The sequence below is a fragment of the Pecten maximus genome, chromosome 14, assembly GCF_902652985.1.
Source record: "Pecten maximus chromosome 14, xPecMax1.1, whole genome shotgun sequence".
NCBI classification, from domain to species: domain Eukaryota; kingdom Metazoa; phylum Mollusca; class Bivalvia; order Pectinida; family Pectinidae; genus Pecten; species Pecten maximus.
In genome coordinates, this window is record NC_047028.1 from 28,055,642 (window position 1) to 28,067,445 (window position 11,804).

The window sequence follows — 11,804 nt, forward strand, 5'->3', positions numbered from 1 at the left end:
CGTGATATATATAATATATAAATCATACTCTAAATAGCAGTCTTCAACGAGCCAATAGATTTGGTATAAGTTCTCTGTCACCTATACCAGTGACGTCTGATATACACGTCTCTGCCGATTTTTTTTACCGCTGTAGGTGAAATGTCTATTTCCCTGTTATTTCGTTAGTTTTTTTACGTCAATATTGTTAAGAAAGTGTAAATGACATCGAACATATGTCCAACATTTATATATCGACATGTACAGTAGATCTAAACGCGGAAAAAACACAAACTCAGTTCTTCAAGTGCAATGTAATTATAAAAAATTGTGTGTCATTTTGTATTTTGGCAAATTTTCAATACACCGATCTGACGTTTGAGTAAGTATTTGATTACACCTAATATGGAAGTCAGATTTCGATAAAAAAAAATATTGTAATTTATACACGTGACATTGTGATATACTATACGTTTGCCTGTGCACTGCACTCTTAATCTTTGAAATAGCTTACAGAAGAAAAAAATCCCTCTTGATCAGCATACTATTATGTAATACAGGTCCTCAGGTTACCGGCGTATGTATACCCGTGACGGTCGCAATACATTCCTACAATACAAGTTTGGGTCGTTCTTTTATAACTAATTTAGTTAGAAAGCGCTCATTATAATTCCTCATTTTAGTTTTTATAATTCTAATTTAAAACAGGTATTGTGAAAACGTGACGCTGTAAAGGCTATTAAGCTATCTATCTACACTATTTTGGAAGATGGCTAAATTCGATAATGATTGTATAAAATTGTCTGTCAGTAGGAACAATGGTGATATGGTACACTATTTACGTCAGGTTCGTATACAATCGAGATCCAAGGGTTCCTATTTCACTACCTTATACGGTGTAATATTACGTTTATGTGTAGAGAAGGCAATCAATTCTAAATCGAAACACTTTTATTTCGCAGATATGGACCCGGAGATGGTAGTACCAAATAAATAATAGAATGATTTTTCTCAAACCTCTAAATCAAACGTTAGATATTTCTATGATGGAGAGCTTTGTATATATCGATCAATCAAAATGTCTAACGTCTGGTACTGGGGCCAGAGGAAACTCGGACTATATCTGCAGTGATATATAACCTGTTCATAAGTTAAAGTCCCATACTACAATGCATATCAAAACAATCTTGATCAAAAATTAATCATAGTCGTGGCCTGAGCACTGGTTATTTTGGACACTTACTGGACAACAAATCAAAAGTAAATAATTAATACAAACCTTCTATTTATGGTCCATACATGGATATTGTCCGCTAGTGATTTCTGTAGTATACGTGAGCATGTGTACAACAGCCGCCATTTTTCACCATTTATTGCAATCAATGGTCAGAGATTCTTCTTTACAAGATTTTAAACGACTTCGAGCTTGGCTAGTCAAGCGAATTATATTTAAATACTTTTATCCCGGCTAACCCCGAGCTTATAACGGTTCTACATGTGTATGTGAATTACACACACACATGTATGGCAAGCCGTTTGGGTTTTTACCTATTGAAATGAAGATATCTCTATTTAATTAAAGATATCTCTATTTAAAATGAAGATATCTCTATTTAATTAGAGATATCTGTAATTTAAATAAAGATATCTCTATTTAAATAAAGATATGTCTAATTTAAATACAGATATCTCTATTTCTACTGAAAATAGAGATATCTTCTTTTAAATTACAGATATCTCTATTTCAAATTCAGATATCTCTATTTGAATTACAGATATCTTTAATTGTAATTGAGATATCTCTATTTTAAATAGAGATATCTTTAATTCTTGTCCAATTAAAGATATCTTTATTTAAAATAGAGATATCTCTATTTGAATTAAAGATATCCCTATTTTAAATAGAGATATCTTTAATTTTGTTTAAATAGAGATGTCTTCATTTTAAATACAGATATCTCTAATTCAAATACAGATATCTCTAATTCAATTAAAGATATCTATTTTAAATAGAGATATATTTAATTGAATTAGAGATATCTGCAATTACTTTGCAATACAGATATCTCTATTTCAAATACAGATATCTCTATTTGAATTAAAGATATCTGTATTTACACGTGTTTGCTCAGTGCGAAGATTAATATTGAAACACAAAGAAAATAATGATTACTCCCTAATCCTGATCAGTGTTAACGAAACGCTTGTAGTTAAATTGGACTATCCGGATCCCATATGCATGCTTGAGAGATGTAGGTCTAAACCGATAAACTTGCTACTTGGAGGGGATTTCTAAAGAACAGAATATGGCAACTGTTCTACGGGAAATAGAGCGAACTGTTGCGGCTATACGCAGTACTATTGAAAGCAGCACACGGTCTGCATTTCCCGCCATTTTGCGCCACTACTGCTTTACTTCCGTCATGCGCAAAAGGAAGAATCAAGGGAGCAGTCGTTTTTCCTATTTGATGGTTAAATACAGATATCTCTATTTCATGTCAAATAAAGATATCTTTAATTCAAATAGAGATATCTGTATTTAAAATAAAGATATCTGTATTTCTACAACAATTAGAGATATCTGTATTTGAAATAGAGATATCTTTAATTGAATTAGAGATATCTGTATTTGAATTAGAGATATCTGTATTTGAATTAAAGATATCTTTATTTTAAATACAGATATCTTTATTTACAATGAAATGCAGATATCTCTAATTGAAATAAAGATATCTTTAATTGAATTAGAGATATCTGTATTTGAATTAAAGATATCTCTATTTCGTGTTTAATTAGAGATATCTGTATTTTAAATAGAGATATCTCTAATTCAAATACAGATATCTCTAATTCAATTAAAGATATCTCTATTTAAATTAAAGATATCTCTATTTGAATTAAAGATATCTTTAATTTTTATATTAATAATGATATCTTTATTTTGAAAACAGATATCTGTATTTAATAGGTAAAAACCCAAACGGCTTGCCATACACATGTACCCTGAACGAAATGCAGTCGTGACGCGATAGTCTTCATTTGAATTTAATATACAGTGCATATCTACAGCATGACCTGTTCTTATGTACATTTAGAATGATTGTAAATAGGAATTTGATACATATATATATATATCATATGTAGGAAGAAGCATATACAATGTGCATACATATACAAATGTATATAAATTCAATTTGGCTGGCAAAGACTCAACATGGCCACATTGTTACAATAGTTCGCAATATATATTAATGTCTGCAAAGAAAACTAAGTTATATGTATATATATGTGTCTATATGATATTGTATTTGTCTTTAGTTTTACCTCTGAAGTAAAAGCGTTCCTGGCGTGGAGGAAGTTTGTGGAACGGACGGATTGATATAAAGACATATCTTTAAAATAGGTCGTTAGCTATATACAAAAATAACATGGACTTCGGGACTTAACTTCAAGTCCATGTGGCGTCATCTGCCTTATATGGTATAGGCCTGACTATCTACAATGGGAAATTTACCGTAAATATAGACGAAATGACAAATGATGCAAATGACTTAATTGAGAAACGTTGTCATGTTGTTTCAAGGCCTCAATTCCCAAGTCAATCACACATTCGCTAACCTACTACAATAAATTAGCATAGTTTAAATCGTTCGTTAATTTGAATTACAAAACATCGCCAGGTCGAGTGCCAAACACTGTGTACAATCGGATTACCATGTGTATTGGTATTCGGGTTAATTCTCTTGGGATTAACGTAACAGGTACCATACCTAGCTCTATTGTTCACGCTCATGCCAAAATAACATTGCGTGTAATATGAAAACATTAAAGCTTAATATTTACATTTCTCGCGGATTAAAAATGCTAGACTTGGCACAAAGACAACACTCACCAAGATAAAAGTTTATAGACTTGTGCAAGTTCCTAACTAATTAAACCGGATGTTTCCTGTAACACCTCCATCTTGTAAATATTTCGTAAGTAGAACACTTACACGTGTGTACTTATAAATAGGGACACTCCATGCAGGACACTTACTCATGTATCACCATCATCATCTCAATCACACGTACGTGTATCACCTCGACACTTACAATTACAGTATCACCAAGATATGTACACGTCTGCTGTTCAGCGAGGTGCTCACCAACTACTACAAGGGGGCCACGCCTCAAAATGACCATGGTTATATATATATATATTCATGGAGCGATACACTCAGCAAACAAACAAACAAATACATGTGAAGCGGAACTGGACCGGGTCAACTGGTAGAGCTAGAATCAGGTTAGTGTTCGGAGGTCTCAGGTTCGAACCCCGGTCTGGCCGTGCATTTATTTTCCATTCCTCTTACATTTGGTGTTTGTGACCAAACCTTGTTTCAAGTAAGGCGAATACTTGACAAGGGATACCCGAACCTGGGTTGTGAGTTGTTAGGTCTTCGGGGTCGAAGACTTTAAAAGGGAGGGAAGAGTGTAGCGGAACTGGACCGGGTCGATCATCGGCGACCTGGTAGCTCAATTGGTAGAGCATCCGGCTAGTGTTCGAAGGTCCCGAGTTCGAACCCCGGTCTGACAGTGCATTTACCCACTCCTCTTACGCATGAACGTGCAATCATCATATGTGACACTTCCATACATATCACCATGTATGGCACTTACATGTGTATCAACTCATAGGACACTTACACGTGTATAACCATGAAACACACGTGTATCACAATGACAATTAATTACACGTGTAACACCATGTATAGAATATCACTACCTACCTTCATATTTACAGACTGACTTGCTCATTTTGATAATTATTTGCTCATTATTTGCCCATTATTTACTCATTTTGCCCATTATATTGCTCATTTTGCCCATTATTTGCTCATTTTACCCATTATTTGCTCACGTTTACTCATTTTGCTCATAACTAAACACGACATCATACAGCACACGTGTATTATCATGTACGAAACTTCCATACGAGTCACTTCCAACATAGGAAATTCCGTTATATATCATGCAATTATACAAACATATTTTGGAATTCTTTATCAGTATCCATACATATTATGTCAAACAGAAACATAAGGGCGGCCTCATGTACATGTTCAATTTACGATCAAAGATCTATTAATTGTTGATAAAGTGCCAAATTAAGTTTATTTTAATTAAAGTCAAACTGTACTTAAGGACTCTGTAAAATGTATGTTTAACAAGGACGAACTGTATAGATATATGTAAACAGAGGAAGTTGTAGAAAAACTCACCCTTTCATTGTATATAAATCCAAGTTTGGTTTGTCAAACAATGAAAACAACGCCGGAAGTAGTTTCACATGATTTCATGAATCAGACAACTGTAGTGTTTCAGTACAAAGGTAAAGGGTCACGAGGCTGGGATATTGCATCATAATATAATTAGTTGTCGTAACAGGACACAAGGACCCGTATAATACAAGTCATAATGACATTTAAAAAGCATTTTATCGGTCCAGTGATTGTTCCAAGCGTGTAATCAATAACAAACTACACACGTATTCGGTAGATACACACGCTTAACGTGACTTTTAATCAGACTGTTGGAAATGTATACCGAGTCCAAATAACTCAACAATATAATACTATTGTAATATCTATAAATCAAATTACATGATGTACAAGAAATAAATTGTTTAGACATTTATCATGTTATAGAAATATTACACATGAAAGCCTTTTATAGTTCATAGCCGTTTACTTCTACTGTATAATTGAAATTCTGTGTTCCCCTATCTTTTTTCTTGCCTATTCTTTATCTGCTCTATTTAGATACTATGTAAATGCAATGTCTGTCTATTATTATCAGGCCATTGCTATGTTTTGCATATGTATACTATCATTGTGTAGAGGACATTGATAAGTTGCGATAACTTGTATCTGATCCTTTTGTGTAATATATTTGCAATAAAATTTATTTAAATGCATTTAAAATAAAAAAATCTGAATTGTCATTTAACTGTGCAGGTAAGCGTTTGGGTCGATCATCGGCTACAGGTATAGTGTACGTCAAGCATTATGTACGTACTTCACCTCTCATGTACAGTTACGTCATGTCGTCTGAAGACAGTTACGTCATGTGACATACAGGTTTATAGTTACGGCGTTTGTCATGTACATTTACGTCACTTGTCGTACATATTTATGCCACGTGTCATGACATTTCGTCACGAGCTATGTACAGTCATGCCAGTGTTGTCTGTGAACAGTAACGCCAAGTTACGTGCCGTGCACAGTTAAGACACGTGTCATATACATGTACAGTTATGCCATATGTCGTCTGTAGACATCACGTGCAATGCACAGTTACAACGTCTATATTTACCTCACGCGTCATATACATGGTGTCTTATAGGACTCAAGGTAGACTCGGAATCCACTCGGAGTGCACTCCAAGTTTACCTGGAGTCCAAACGGAGTGCACTCCAAGTCCAAATGGAGTGCACTCGGAGTACACTTGGGTGTAACCTTTAGTCTACACTCAACTGTAGTTACGATTATTTTCATATCTGCCGTGTGGTGTACAGTAGCGGCACGTTTGGTGTACAGTAACGTCACGTGTCATATGTAAAATTTCGCCACGTGTGGTGTACATTTACGTCACGTGTCATGTACAGTTCGGTTACATGTGGTGTACAGTTAATGGGACAATTTAGTCAAGTTCTGTATATTTATGTCACGAATCTTGTAGAGTACATCACATGCCTTGTAAAATAACAGCACGTGACATATACAGTAATGTCACGTGACGTGTACTGTCACGTACCATACACATTTCCGCACGTGTTACATTAAACCATTTGCGAGTTTTTCTTGGGACCTATTGACAGTATATTGATTCAAAATACATTGCGCTGACCTGTCGACCTATAATGGTGTCCTATGTAAAGTGTCGACAATCGCCGACCTACATGTACCGACCTAATTCGAGATACAGTGCCGACCTGTCTATACCTAAGAATAAAGACAATATGTTGCCTCCTGGTCGTTCTCATTCTTATTCACCTAATTAGTTCCATATACAATTACTGTACATGCATGTATAGCGTGATAATTGTCTGTCTCATTTAGTAGTTAATCCAAGATGTTCGTGGAACGGACGTGAAGAGCTCTACACGTGGACAAGATAACGCTTATTCACAAAACCTCCGTGCATGCTCCGCATCTGAAGACAAGTACACGTGACTCCACCAATCACATCTAAGACCTTGGATTATGTAGGGAACAATCACGCGCACATGTTCTACAATGTACCTACATGACCTCTGTAATATCTGTGTCATGTTTTATAATTATCTGATGTACATGCAGCGTTGACGTCACTTCCTGGCCAACAGCTAGATCACAATGATGCACCATCTATTGGAACTAATTACAACAGTATTAATGTAAGCCAGTCGGCCAACTGACGTTATATTCGTACTCACCCTTGTGGGGTGCATTCACCGTTTCATTGGGTCAAAATCTCTTCGTCGCCTAAAGGAGACGAATTTTAAAGTAATTTTCTTGTTTATCCATAATTCAACATTAAATCGAAGTGCGTATGGGACTTTTTTAGCAACGGAATGAACTAAAATAAAAACTTTTTGAAATTCTGATGGACTTGTGGCGTGCACCCTAAAAGACTGTCGATAGACAAAATCCTACACCTACACAAGTCAGCCTTGGCCGTTCGTCCGGATTCCGCAGACGCTGGTAACACATGAACGTTTGATTGGGTCCTTGTCCAAAGTCGTGTCATCATGACCGTGTCATGCATAGCTGTTACCAGGGCGTACAATACTGAAATCCTCTATGTTGACAGTTTTCTTTGTTCCGTGTTTAAAGATGTACTATAAGATGGCAGGGTTGCTAATCGCATTAGACGACAGAGGTTTGATACCTGATCGAAGGTAGTGGCCACATGGATTGTCCCATCACTAATACCAATTACGTGTTTCCCCTGGGCAACCAATTTCATTTTTATCATAATTGTAAAAAAAAAGTACAATCAACAAAAACTAAAATAAATAAATGAATGAATATCGGCATATGATATCGCAGCTATGTTACGATACGTAGCCAGAGTGGTATTTGAACCTAGAGCCTTCTGACTCTAGACGGACGCTTCCTGGTGTAACTTCATTCAGAGGCCTCAGGGTATGCTGTATCCCGAGTTTCATCTGGCCCTGACACGATGTCTGGTGTAGGACATGGTGTCAGGGCCAGAGGAAACTCGGGCCAGGTATGCTGTTGACCTTTTGTGGAACTCACGGCGGCTTTGTACAAATTCAAAACGCCTCGATCCGCGACCGTTATGCACGCTATCTCCCAAATTCTGATTGGTCGTTTAAACAGGGATTGGGTCTGTGGTTATGGTCAGGTGTATAGCGGACTTATCCTATATATAAAGATGAGTATACGATCATTGTGTCAGGTCCCTGTGGTCAATTGACATCAAGGACAGTTTGTATACCAGTTCTATCCTAAAATAAGTACCTAAGGTTCACAAACATACTTCGGATGTGTTTTCATTTAATTAGCATTTATATTATGTACCTGGAAAATTATTTCCGGCCTATACATACCAAATATATCATTTATTTTACAAACAAATACCCGTCTTTGTTCGAGATTCCTAAAACGTATCTACCCATAATGGGTGATTTTTATTTTTTTTTAGGAACAACCTTGTAATACACAAGTATTCATTCAAATGGATTTACAATATCTACATCCCCTTCATAGACACTATTCAAGTAAAACGTTTAAAAAGTTATTTAATGACAATCACCTACATATTTACAACCGCTTTACAACTTTTATATTATATGAACTTTGGTACAGTGTATGTTAACATAGATGGTTTATATTTGTGTATGTATATATGTACTGTACCCATCCCTCATAAAACACGACGCCACCATGTTATGACACGTTCACACCAGACTGATTAATGAATTTGTCCCGAGGTGAGGACCTGACAGACCAATTTGATCTAAATTATTATTTTCGTGACACATTTAGTCATTTGAATACATCAAAGCAACACATTTTTTTTTGTGAAAACAAGATTCAAAAATCAAGGGTTAACCTCATGAAGTATCGTCATAATCACGGACCCGAAGACGTGTTATGTACAGCCAGTGTATTTTATACCTAACTATTGCTTGATAAGAATAAGATTGAAAGGATATCTAACAGTGTCCTCAGTAATACCGAAATATTTAACTATTTCACTCGTGTGACTAACATTTTGATATTTTTCACTCGTGCACGTGTGGGGCTAAAATATCTTGATATTTTTCACGAGTGAAAAATATTAAAATGTTAGCCTCCTGAGTGAAATATGTTAGATATTACTGAATATACTGTTGGATATTTCGTTTTGATTATACATTATTTTGTAACATCTTATAGCAAAATATCCTGGGACAGCTTTTAAGTTTTCTCTTTGTCGCTTGTAAGCAGTGCTTTAATTGGTCAAATCAGAAAAAAAGTGATATTGATATTTTTTCACAAGTGAAACATATCACTTTTGTGGAATAAATAATTTTCGATATTTCACTGGTAAACAATTAAATAACGAAAATACATATCCAACAAACTACAGTGTATAGGATATCCTTACATTGTACATGTAGTTCGCTAAAACTGACCAAAACGGTAGGCTCTAAAATTCTGACCGGTCTGATTTCTTCATACTGCGATAGTGGTCAGTTTTGCGGACTAGGATAGGTCGAATTCCGTACACATTGACCGGAGTAGATTTTTATCCGATGGAATAAAGAAGAACTTGGATCGTTTAAGGTGGGATCTATGTATGGACCTACACTAACCTTACAATTATTGAAAATCGTATATTCCATGCTGACAATACTTGACACGAGTTCCTTCTAAACGCTTAATCAAACAATTCCGGGTATTTCTGTCTCACACCAATAAGCACATACATGTATAATACAATTATATATTCTGTTTGATAGTTATTTTAAATTTCAAGGCGAATTCCAGGAATGAAATAGGATATGTGGGATGCAGGATGTCAACTATTTAAATGAGATCTTCTAAGATAACTTAGATGTTGGCTTTAAATTATAGCTGTGTGTATAAATCATGTATATGCTTAATTGTGTGTGCATAATTAAAACTTACAAAAAGGCACGGGAACTTGGCTTATTCTCAATTCTCTGTCCACACATGTGTAATCATTACTGTATTATATGTTATGGATCATGTGTTGGGATGTTTCTGACTATTTATACAACATATGCATGTAGATAATTTTGTTATATCATTAACAGTTTAACACCGGTATGTTTTCATGATGTAATATATATGTATGTGTGTGCATTACGTTTAGCTCTGTGATATAATTTATCGTCTCGAAACCTTCATGGCTCGACAACATGTTGGTTATTGTTAACACATGAAAATCTCTCTATATATTAATGTATATATACTGTTCTTTGTTTACAGTATCTACTAATTCAAACTTGTATAACTGTAAATTACACGTTCTATGTCTGTATATATGTGATCATTTGTAATGTACTTGTGTCTTGATTAAAGAGTTAGATTGTCTCGAAAATTCGATAATTTGCTTGTCTGTTCTGTCGTTATTACTACATGACCAATGATATATATACAGTATATACATATTGGCACGTGTATGCTAACATTTTACACAGCGTCCCGTCTATTAAATAAAACTTAATTAGATCAAATAAAAAACGACACCGCCATTGTCGACTGCTCATGCCGTGAAATTGTAAATACATTTACTTGAAAACTATTGTACCACAGTCCGTACTGGGGTCATTTATAGGGCCTATGTGTAGTAGAATTATATTTAAACATGAACACCTGCCTCTCGAACAGCATGTTATACAGTACAGTACGTACTGTACATGTAGGCTACCTGTCAATAAGCACCACGTGTATATTCGTAGTGTACCGCATAAAATATTAGTACATATAGCTTTAACTCACCCGAGCCATCCTGTTCCTGTGTGATGTAATTCTGGTTGTAATTCCCTCAACTATACAAGTGTATGTGTGTTTAAAACGTACACATGGTTTCAGAAGGTACACATATATATGGTACGCCACGCTGACACGTGTTATTGGACACAGCAGTGCTAGATATGTAGCAGGTTGTCTGCAAATCGTGCCGTGTAATACACACTGACAACACTGCCGTGTGTGGGAGTATAACGGAAGCGTTGACCAAGAGTACGTTCAGTATAACTCTATACTTAAATTATCTCAATTTGTCCAAAATAACACAATCCAATTTATTCCAACGTACACGGGAAGATGATTGCGACAAGTATGAACTATAATAATTTAATAACATTGACAGATTTTTATTTGAAATATGTATATTGATTTTGTTGAATCAAATAACTGTACAGGTGTGTAAACATCTTATTAACTAACTGTCAGTATATTAGAATATCGTGTAAAACACTCATGCAAATAAAACATTATAGGATTATCATGTGTTTTCTCCTGGACTGTATGTAAATATGTTATCAATTAAGTGTCACTTTATTACAATATCGTGTAAAACACTCATGCGTATAAAACATTATAGGTTTATCATGTGTTTTCTCCTGGACTGTATGTAAATATGTTATCAATTAAGTGTCACTTTATTACAATATCGTGTAAAACACTCATGCACATAAAATATTATAGGTTTATCATGTGTTTTCTCCTGTTTTTAAAGAAGTGGATGTGTCTGCATCAGCAGTTATAGTATTTATAGCTAAAATATTAGCCCAGTCTCCTACCAAAGTAAGAGTATATA